At 41.8% G+C, this 7,253-nt stretch overlaps 1 protein-coding gene across 2 annotated transcripts in view; it reads right to left on the minus strand.

Moving 5' to 3' along the window:
- Grem2 (gremlin 2, DAN family BMP antagonist) overlaps positions 1–7,253 on the minus strand; it is a 93,591-nt gene that overhangs the window by 40,570 nt on the left and 45,768 nt on the right. The window contains exon 2 of one of the 2 annotated variants that reach the window (XM_029538192.1): positions 332–377. The exons of the other annotated variant lie outside the window; for it this stretch is intronic. The gene's annotated coding sequence lies outside the window, so the exon portion shown is untranslated. The remainder of the gene's footprint in view (positions 1–331; positions 378–7,253) is intronic. 2 annotated transcript variants of the gene reach the window in all.

The raw sequence follows: 7,253 nt of genomic DNA on the forward strand, positions 1-7,253 counted from the left end.
CCTCTACTTTGAGAGAAAAAATCCCCACCTTTCTCTTCAGACCCACCCTGCTGTACAGTGTTAACTTCTATTATCAGATTTTAAGATCTGATAATAGAAGTTAAGCCCAGCTTAAAATATCATATATATATATATATATATATATATATATATATCCTCATATATAATATACATTTAAACCACCATGTGGTTGCTGAGATTTGAACTCAGGACCTTCGGAAGAGCAGTTGGTGCTCTTAACCAATGAACCATCTTTCAAGCCCCTCTGATCATTCTTATTGGGCTCCTTAATGATAAGTGTATGGGTTTATATATAGCTTTAAAAATATACCTGATTGCTTTTCAGGGCCGTGAATCTGTCTTCGGAATCCACAGACCTGTGGTAAGAATGGAAGAAGGAAGAGGATTGTTTGGTTTCCACTGGTAACTCCATGCAAGGCAGGCAGCTAGAGATGGAGGGGGAATCTTAAGCTGCAACATTGCTGTAGATTTTCCAGTAATCTGGCCCTCTGAATGGCAAATACTGGAAACCCATATTGCCTCCCTGCTTCACACTGACAGCAACACTTCACCTACCCACATCTGAGACCTTGTGGCTTTTGATTCACTCTGCTGTGGATGCCTCCCCTCTTGTTTTCTCAAAATGTAAATATTTGTTCTGTCTGCATTCTAATTGTTAGTCTTGGTGTCTCATTGACTCTGTGGGCTGTGGCAATTCAGAGGCCTCAGGATCTCTTGTTATGTGCTAGGGTTTCATGTCTTATGACATTAGCGTGGCAGAGCTGACAGCCACCCTGTTCTTATGCCCCTGACTAACTTGCAGTTATGTCTATAATTGAAACCCACTATTATTTGATTTCCCCACTACAGAAAGGAAAGGCAGAACTATCATCTTATACACACGGAAAACCACAGGAGCCTGGGTGAGGGTCTGTAATGACAGGGCCCCACCCACACAGGACATTTGCAAGCTTTCTACTAATGACTTTAATTTTCTTTGTCTAGACTAACTTATTGCATTTAAAGTGCTGCTTTTCTAGAGGACAGTGGAAATCATTAGTCCTTCAATGCCAGCCAAACGAGGAGGAGTGAGAAATACAAACAACCCTGAAAGTCAGTAAAAAGGAACCAAGGGGTTTTCTCCACGATCGGGCTGCTTCCTGAAGCACATGCTGGCTTCAAGTCACCCCGTTGGGAAGCTGTGTTTTAGAAAGACTAATGCCTTTGGCATGAATGGCAAATAACCCCTTAGATAATGTGTAAAGTGAGGAAAAAAAAAAAAGGAGACCTCTTCAAAGCAGATAGGTAGATAGGCAGGAAGGAAGTGCCTCGGGCTGGCTGCCAAGTTGTGGATGTTCTAGGGTGACCGAGAAGGGACTTCTCTAGTGTACAATTATTATAGCAAGGGCTATTTGGGCTTTGCACAGTAAAAACAACAACAAAAAAAAGGACTTGTGTGGTGTCCTTTTCTTGACACATGTTTCGATGAGAGCACCAGGTGAAATGTAACCCGTCGGCCATACACCCTTTTGAAAATTCCTTCAATGACAGGACACTGAAGAAGAGCAGGGTGCTCATTCACACTTTCTACAAAGCCGAGTGGGAAAGGAACGGAGACACTTCAAATGGCCCGGACTTCAGATGAGGGAGGTGAGCTTAAGGAGCCTCTGGATGAATGCTACACACTGAAAGGCCTCCGGGCAAGGCTCGGCCTCTTCAGTTGGCACCCTGTCTTGAGTTCCACATGCCAGAGCCTTGGGAACATTGGGAGTGTCTGGATCCCCGAAAGGGCTTGTCCTGGAGGCTGTCCTCTTTAGCCAAGTCCTTCAGCGCCTGGACTTGCTCACTTCTGCCTCTTCCTCTTCTACTTGTGTCCTCTCTACCACTTTTGCACACTCAAAATAGTCTGGTTCCCTAGGCCCTGCTGGCTCCTTTCGCCATGCTTCTGTCTGCTTCAATTATGCTTTTCCTAAAATATCTACTTTGCAGTTTGGATGGACTTTTGGTGAGTCTAAATTTCTAAGGCTTTTTATTGGTGGTATGGATTTATTATTCACAGAGTATATATAGGAAGGATAATTGCTTTTGGAATAATGTCCAAGCTGGGTCTGAGGTAAAGAACCAATACAGTATATTTCTGTTTGTTTGTTCTGATGGCTTTAAAAACTTCTCATTAGTTAGTTAGTTAGTTAATTTTTGAGGGGGGGCCTCTGTGTGGCAATGGAGTACACGTGAAGTCAGAGGTCAACTTCAGGAACTGGCTCTCTTCTTCATCTTGTGGGTTCTAGGAATCAAACTCAATTTTTAAGGTTTGGTAGCAGACACCCTGACCTACTTAGCCATCTCACAAAGCCACTTTGTTTTGGTGGAGGTGGTGCATACATTTGAATTTTGTCTTTTGTTTTTTGTTTTTTTATATTGAGACATGTTTTTCACTATGTTCCTCAAGTGACTCCTGGGCTAAAAACAGTCCTCCTGCCACAGCCCACTTGAGTAGAGAGGATGACAGGTTCATGCCACCCTTCATAGCTGTATATTCACTGCAGCAGGGTGAACAGGTGACTTGGGCTTTGCTAAATCTTCCTACATCAGAGGGAACTGTGGAGATAAAGAGTATAGTGGGCTCAGGGACTGTTCTGTGCCCTCAGTCCCCGGCTGGGCAGTCACAACTTGGACAGTAACCCTTGACTGCCTTTGCGCTTTCCCTATCTCCCACAATTCTACTTTCTCTGGGAGAGAAAGTATTTGTATTGACACCCCCTTGGTTTCTTTGTGGGTGAGCCTTTACCACCTGAGCCCTTTTGATCTACGTGAGGCTCGACCTTTTTACTTTATCATCAGTCTATAGCCTAGGAGAACAAGCAGGTTTCCTGTACCATCATTAGCTCCTGAGCCCAGCAGCCAGCACCAAAAACTCATGTTATTTTTAAGAACAAAATACATGTTGAGAAAACAAATACGTGACCCAAGCACAAACTATGTCATCAAGGAAAACTTGCTCCGAGGGACTTAATCCACCTTGCCATTGGTCTTTCTCATTTCAAAAGTGGTTGACAGGCTTAACATGATTTCTGAAATTTTATACCTAAGGGAAATACTATACATAATGTGAAAGTACTAGACTCTCAAAGCTGTATTATTAGCTTTCTTTATGGAAGCAAGACTAGAGGTGACTCATATATTCAACATGTTCCAACCGTGACCGGAAATACTTCTGAGCTGTCAGGCAGTGTGGTTTCTGTTATTAAGGGGAAGGTGATGCATCCCTGTATTTTCACCAATTTCAAGGCCACTCATATCCTTCCAGCTGACTTATTTGTGATCCTCAGAATTCCATTCTTGCTTCATAATACTAAGCTCCCTATCATGTGATCTATATACATGCACAGCACACAACTCAAGTGTCAGAACTCTGGGTTCCTTCCTATTTCTCTCAAGCCTCTGGGAATTTGCAGAATTCCCCAAATTCAAAATTCACATCACCCACACCAAGTAATGTCGTAAAAAGAAAATCAGATTACAAACTACGTATTCACTATAGCATAACCTCTTTGCATAAAGCTCAACAGAAAAAAAAAGTTTAATTAGCCAGGCAATGCTTATTAACTAGTTAGTACTTTCAACCACAAGAAGGATCACAGAATACAAAGCCAGTCAGTTAGCAAATGTTCATTTTCTCTGCAATTCCTTCACAGATGCCTCCAATTTCTCTAAATGCAATTTGCTGCCTATTCATTTGCATTACCAAGTTAACTCCACTTGTGCCTAGCAGTGCAGGATGCCGACGAACATGCAGCATGCCAATCTCATCACTTCTCAAGGAAGTTCTGTTATTGTACTCATTATTGCCTCTCCCCTGATATCTACGGTGGGGTTTTATGCACGATCAGCTACCTGTGAGTAACTGTTAGATTTACTTAACTTCAGTACAGAGATGATTGATGGAGAAACTTGTGGCGTATACTGCTTTGATCTATTTCCAGGTGTGCATTCCTTTTGCAGATTTAGAAATGGGTTGTGATATATTTTTGACACTGTCCATGGTATTCTTGAAAGTAAAATATCATCTGATTATAAGAAAGGATTATCGACAGGTAAATAGATACCTGCCGTGTTGCTAATTGCTTTAACATATCCTCTCATATATTGTATACAGAGTTGACTTGTCCTTTGTGGACTTTCAACATGGTGACCAGGAATAGTACATGGAAATTGCAGGGAATAGACAAGGATAGAAAACTGAAAGAATTTCAAAGCTTAAAATCATTTTTATTTCTATATTTATATTACTTATTTTATATTTTTGTTTATAAAGGGTCAGAAAATATTTTACAGGAAAGCCTTATTCTTGGATAGGAGGAGGGAGGTACAGTGAGATAGAGATGAAAGGAGAAAGGAAGGTACCGCTCCTTTTACAGAGAGAGAGCGTGACCACCTGATGGGTACAATCACACAGGACTGACTTTGGAAACAAATGATGACTAGGGGGACAAATCAAAGCAAGATGAAGCCGGATGGATGTACAAATGAATAACCTGCAAAGAAATCCACAGCACAACTTTCTACACAGCAGCACTCAAGGGAGGGGTGACTGAAGAGGCACCTTAGGACAAGGACTGGTGTGACAAGCCAGAGTGGTGAGAACTCTCCGGGATGGTCTTAGCGATCACTGGAAAGGGAAAGAGAATGAAATGTACCATCTACTAAAAAGCAAGAAAGGATTGTTCTGGACCTAAAAAGTAGAGTGGGAAATGGACTTTCTGAAACCTCCTCAGCAACTGGTTCCTGACTCTCCTGCTCCAGGTCTGCATTGCCTTCGCCACATTTCCACACTGATCTCTCGGGTCAATAGGAAAGGTTTTAATGATACTTTCCTTACAAGTTGATGGATTCCATGACACACCTCAGCTTCCACTTTGCTCTGTTGGTTTATTTTTTTGCTTGTTGTCTTTTGGGATGGGGGTGTGCAAAGGCAGAGGGGCAGATAGGGGAAGTGGGGAGATGAGTGGGGTCAGGGTACATGATGGGAAAATCACAGGGAATCAATAAAAAGTTAAAAACAGAAACAAAAACAAATTGACAAATTCACACTGGTTTCCATCACATGTTGACAGGGATGTGAAGGGTCCAAAGCAGATACTATGTCCACATAAGCAGTAAGTGGACAGTTTCAAAGAGCTAGACTTTATGTTGTTTCTGTTATATCCTTGAAGCATTTGGGCACATTGCAGTAGATCCAAGAGAGCCATGCTGATCAAATAGAATAGAGATAGAATTCTAAAACGACAATAAATTTGGAGGAAAAAAAAATCTCCAGAGAACAAAAGAACCCACCGAGAGTGTTCAGTGATGGGCTGAGCCTTTCTGGATGCTCTTTAATTTGATTTATTCTGACATCTGCTGAAATCAGGCTAGTTTCTTGTCGTCCGTGTGCTTTCTGTGGAGTTCATCCAAGCACAGAGTCTTCTTCAATTTTGGAAGAAACTTTGCATTTGGATGATTTCCATAAGGGTTCAAAGTAAGAAGAAACACTGGTTCTCGAGAGATGAAACGACTGGAGGATCTAACTTCCTGCCATGCAATGGAATGATCTGATGTTTGCTGAACATCACATGTGGTGAAAAAAATACATATTTGAATATTGATTTTTCAATAGATACTGAAATTTATGAGCATCGATAAAATTTAAAACCCCACAGGTTTTCAAACAAGTGTTTCTTTCCTTATTCCCTCTTTAAGGATGAGTCTAGCATTAGGTGACGTCATTGACAGCAAGTATCTATTGAATTAATGGAGAAAGAGGAAAGGCTATAGAAGGCAGTTTCTTGCAGCAAGGAGGGTAGGTTATGGTACCGTTTTCTCAGATCTCATCGTTGGGAGAAGCTGTGACTTCAAGCAAACCAAGGGACATACCTAAGATTACTCAGCGTGAGTGAATAATCTAAACCAGTAAGCCAGCACTCTCTCTTGTAATCTGGCACCTCTCACAGATCTCTCTCCTTCTTCATATTTTAACTAGATAAAGTTCAGTAGTGAAAATAGACTCTTTTTCATGTAGCCATAGCATTAGGATTTTAAGGCAGAAGCAACTGTGAAATCATATGCAATTTAATCTTCTGTTTCCTGTAAGCTACTAATGTAGAAATGAAAACAGCCAGAACCACCTGGCCATTCCTTTCCAGCTTTTAAGAGCTTTCATTTAAAAGCAAGCATAGATAAAGACCGGTGTGGGTGCCCACTGTCAGGGTAGTCGGTCTTGTCATAAAGTTCTACTGTTTAGAGGCAAGATGATGAAAGACCCTGCTTTCTGATCTCAGATGCAGAATAAAGACACAGCCCCCCAGCCACTGTTGATGTGGGGGAATGCACCTCGAGGTGATCCATTGCTCATCTCTTCTCCTCTATGGTTTTCCATGACTATTAATAGTAGATGGTGACCACACTCTATTTACGTATTCTTAAACTGATTTAAGTGTTCCTTCCCTGTCTTTTTCATTTCCTGCCTTAAGTACTAGGAAAAAAAAATCTTCTCAGGAAGAGAGGCAGTAGTATTTCTGGCCGAGACGATATGGGAAATCATAGATTGCAACCTGACCTCAGAATGCTTTGATGCCAAGGGGCATCAGAATTCTATCTGCAGTCGCAAAGGCTTTGCCCTGAAGTTTCAGATTTCCTGGCCTTGAGCCAGGGTGACCCTTGAAAATCCAAAGGAAACAACTGATCTTTTCAGGCATCTGTTAAAGCTACACCAATGGGTTTGACCTAAGTGTAGCAGAAGCAAAAGCCTAGGGGCTAGAACCTTAGGTTGCCTAGGAAGTAGCCTCTTATATATGGGCTGTGTTCAGCTTTCAAGGACACAGGACCAATGATACGTTCAATTGGCTCTCTGGGAATCAAGTTGTATAAACTTGGTTTACTAGAGTCATTGGTGCCTGCCTTCCTCATGACCAACTTATCAGATGCATAGAAGTCTTCTCAACTCAACCTGAATTGTAGCTGCTGTGGCTGGGTGAAAAGCTTCCACACTCAATGAGATAACTGTCCAGTTAGCAATCATAAACATGTTCATGTAGTGTAAGCATTGGTAAGGTGGAGTGGGATCTCAGGATTGGCAGAGGGAACACTTTTAAGACCAAATGACCTTCATTGTATACAGGAAAATAAAAAGAATCTAAAGCTGAACACAGACACACACAGACTCTCTCTCTCTCTCTCTCTCTCTCTCTCTCTCTCTCTCTCTCTCTCTCTCTCTC

Source organism: Mus pahari, chromosome 5, assembly GCF_900095145.1.
Source record: "Mus pahari chromosome 5, PAHARI_EIJ_v1.1, whole genome shotgun sequence".
Taxonomy (NCBI): domain Eukaryota; kingdom Metazoa; phylum Chordata; class Mammalia; order Rodentia; family Muridae; genus Mus; species Mus pahari.